The sequence below is a fragment of the Erigeron canadensis genome, unplaced genomic scaffold (genome assembly GCF_010389155.1).
Source record: "Erigeron canadensis isolate Cc75 unplaced genomic scaffold, C_canadensis_v1 Conyza_canadensis_unscaffolded:160, whole genome shotgun sequence".
Classification (NCBI taxonomy): Eukaryota; Viridiplantae; Streptophyta; class Magnoliopsida; order Asterales; family Asteraceae; genus Erigeron; species Erigeron canadensis.
In genome coordinates, this window is record NW_025215560.1 from 19,510 (window position 1) to 23,885 (window position 4,376).

General features: G+C 35.5%; 1 pseudogene; it reads right to left on the reverse strand.

The window, feature by feature from the left end:
* Positions 1–636: 636 nt before the first annotated feature.
* Positions 637–4,372, reverse strand: LOC122584242 (annotated as a pseudogene).
* Positions 4,373–4,376: the final 4 nt, after the last annotated feature.

Genomic DNA, 4,376 nt, shown 5'->3' on the forward strand with positions numbered 1-4,376 from the left:
GTTATGATAAATCAAAATATGAGACAAGGATGATCTAGTAGAAAAAAAATGAGAATTAGCATATACAACTAGTATGAAACATTAAGCTTACATCAAACAATGAACATGAGAAATTAATAGTTGGAAAACGTTATTGACCATATACACTTTTTAACATGCATAATCAAGATTTACCTAATTAGCGGACACAATTTACACGTTTATTGCCTACCGAGTGTTTCAGCCCGAATGAACTCTTATTAATCCCATAGTATTGGAAAGCCATAACGCTTGAAGACCGAGCTCACTCGTCTTCTGTGGGTTTTCTTTAATTCACCAAAATTTAAATAAATCATACATTGTTATTATAATAATTTGGTACTATGTGTAACAACTTTAAACACATTTCCTTTTAGGTCCATATACACATTAGAGCTCAGAATAACCATACCTTTTCCCCAATAAAACTCCATATTTATCAGTTGTTCTTTATGAAACCTACCTCTTATAGAAAAGGTAGCATCAGAAACTTATGTTTTTGGATACAGGTTCTGTTGTGCATAACATTTCATTCTATTACATATATAGATATTAAAAATATAATCTATATATTATACAGCAATAACATGAAAGAAAACCACAATAAACGAAGACGTTAATAATATGATTACGCAATATCTAATTAACTATCAATTTTTCCATTCAAATTTGGTAACTATGGCTTTATGCTTACATAAAGTCCATTTACATAAGATAATATGACCATATATGAGAACTAAAACCTTTTGGGTCATTGAGTAATACTAAAGAAGGTTGATGTTGATTCACCATATGGTTGTAGTGATAACTCCTCCCCGTATATCATGGGTATGGTTTGAGTAGTAGATGGAATATGTGATGTTTGTATGGTTTCCAACTCTACAACCACTTCTTTCATGGTTGGTATATCTTTTCCATTTATATTCAAGCATTGCATTGCGAGGTTAGCTGTTGAAAGGAGCTTATCCCTACTACCCTCTCTAATCACCAATGCATCAAAAATAGACATAACACGCCCCTCTTCCATAGCCAACATAAAGTACATAACCAGACTTCTATGCTCTCCAAATCTAGTTAGCGAAATTGGCTTTTCTCCAGTCAAAAGTTCGACCAAAACAACTCCAAAGCTATAAACATCACTCTTCTCGGTAAATTGGCTTGATCGAAAATATTCAGGATCTAGGTAGCCAAATGTACCTTTGACTAAGGTAGTCAAGTGAGTTTGATCTATTGATATCATCCTTGAAGTTCCAAAATCTGAAACTTTGGCCTTATATTTATCATCCAAAAGTATATTAGTGGTTTTGATGTCCCTATGGTAAATTGGAATGGAAGTTGCTGAATGCAAGTAAGCAAGTGCCCCTGCAACCTCGGCAGCAATTTGTAGTCTCATTTTTAAAGAAATTGGAAACTCAAAAGTCTCTTTGTGAAGACATTCATACAAAGTACCGTTTGGAACGAATTCGGAAACGAGTAGAGGAACTTCTGTCTCTAAGCAACATCCCAAAGCTTAACCACATTCCTATGATTGACTTGTGATAGAATGACGACCTCATTGATGACTGTTGTAACTGACTTTCATCAATTATTTTTGATTTCTTTACTGCAACTATCCGTCCATCCACTAACATACCCTTATAAACTGTACCTTGGCCTCCTCGGCCAAGAATTCTACTCTCATTGAAGTTGTCAGTAGCCTTATCTAGCTCACGTGATGTGAAAAGTATAGTTTTATCAACTAAAGAAGGATGGGCTTCTTCTTGTTGTTTTAGAAGCAAACCACCATTGCGTTTGAAAAACCTTTTCTGCGTCTCTTATCTTTTTTTTTTTGATTACTTTGTACAATGCATAGCTAAATATGATGAGAAAACTACACCCATGCTGATGGTAACACCTGAACAAAAGCCAATATAAATAGAGGATGATAGTATTAACTTTACAGATGTGATAAAATAATTAAATGTTGTGGTATCAATAATAATTCTCATATAAAATGGAATGTTAGAATGAGATATGTCTTAAATTTTGTTTTTGTCATAATACTAGCGATAATCAACAAAAAGTCATTCTTTAAACGAATTTTCTAATTCTTCAATAAATAGTTAGGGAATGCTTCAATAACTTTTCTTCGACATCCACTTAAATTAATTAATCTATATTCCGTTAAATACATATTAACCGGCTAACCTTTAATCACAAATAATATAAAAAAGCAAAATATCTAACTTATTAGTACTCCACCTAACTCCTTAAATTGTCCCAAAAATATCCTTAATAAATTACTTGTAATATACAAAATATCCCTTAACTTCTTAAATAACTAAATTACTCCATTTATATCAATCCTTTATATAATATAATATAATATAATATTTACACTATTTGCCACCACCAACGCCTCTGCCATCGCCACTGCCACTCGTCACCGCAACCAACAGTCGCTACCGCCTTTGTTGTTGTTTTGCGCGTTTCCCTCTAGTAGTTTGTAAAGTACTCCTCTAACTTTTTTTACCGTATAAAGTTTGTTCTTTATATGTTTTTCAATTCCATTTCAGTAAATTAGATGCTTAGTTTCATTTTTAGTGACAAACAAATACGTATAGATACTTGTAGATTGTTGATCTGTCATTTTTAGTGACGAACAATACGTATTACATGCTTAGTTGTCATTTTAATACATGGCTACACGATCGAAAGTTCGTATTGTATATCAGGAGGGCTATAATAAACAATGGCATGTACCTAGATGATGATCTTAGATCATAATACACATGGCATGGTTTTGCCCCACGCACTAAAAGGTAGACCTTAGGTTGAATAAATTAAGAGGGTGGTTAGGCCGACGACCCACGCCCTAACCGCCTTGAGATAGCCGGCTACACCACTTCAATCAACCTGGTAGCTTGTGTTTTAAGCGACTTGTTTAGCTCGCCCAAGTGTGTTTCTTTCTCCCGAGTATCTCTTTCTCTCTCATATTAACCAGTCACTAGCTTTAACCACTTGTTGGATATTCCGTCACTCCACAAACAACTCTACTCCTATCATTTTTCCTAGGCACCACCCACGCAACCCTAGATGTCACATAACATCACATGGTGCAAGTAGCCCGCCAACCCGTGGTAGTACCACTCATCTTAGCCTTAAGATTCATTGACAACGTACATGGCATATATATATATATATATAATATGTACTTATGGTTTATGACAAGAGGAAGATGAAATAAATATTACTATATATGTACCTAGAATGACACCCGAGATAACTTTTTGGTTGGTGGATATGCATCATGATAATGAGTACAAGTGAAGTTCAAGCCGTTCTGTAACGACAAGAACCTCCATTTGCCCTGCATCTTGCACATTCTTCCTTAACTAAAATGAACCCACAAAACACAACTTTCATCATGTTAAAACATTCAAAAATACATAATTAATCAATCAAGTACATATATATATAGAGAGAGATACATATTTTATACATACCAGCGCATCCATCTCTTAATAAATGTTTCCTTCAATATCCGGGGACTGGTAACACTCGGTTAAATACCCAAAACTACGATTAGCCATAAACTCGTAATAACCGGAATTAGCAAACTCACAACAACTTATTTGTTGGAAGTCAAGGTATGTAAGAGTCCAAGCAAGTGTTACCGGAACAACCCCGTTTAAATGCCTTCCTTCAACATACAAATTTCATCCACAAAGAAGGCGGATCCACAAGATGAACCTCCTGTGTACGTTGGAATATAAGCATATTAACATTAATAATTACGAGTAGTCAATTAATGCAGCAGAAAAATAGATCACATATAACATACAATTAATAAGCATAAAAAATAATAAATATGATTGAACCTATATATATACGTGTACCTCCTGTATCCACCGGCCGTGAGCTCCACAGTGTATGACGTCATAGTAGTAGTAGGAATCGTTGTTTCGCAACAAGTGATACCAAGGCAATTGATTTTATCTCTCGCATCACTATCATTTCGACCGCAAATTGTGGAGCAACCACTGAGGGCTTTCCCTTTGTGTGAAATGACAACATTGCCACAGCCCTCAAGCACTAGTTTGTTCCGTGATTGGGTATACCGGAAGGGGCTCCGATCGTCAAGATCCACACTCTTTATCTCATGTAGACTAGTGCTATTGACAAGGTATTGGCAATTAGAGATAGATGTTGGCGTGTTAACCGTGACTGTCCTATTTACCAAATCGATACTCACGACTTCAAGGCTGTGTAATGCGGCTGATAGATGTGGGGTCGAAGAGTTAACGCAATCGATAGCGTACCATTCGTTGAGAGCACAGTTTGCACCGATGCCGAATGGGAATGGATGCTCACATTCC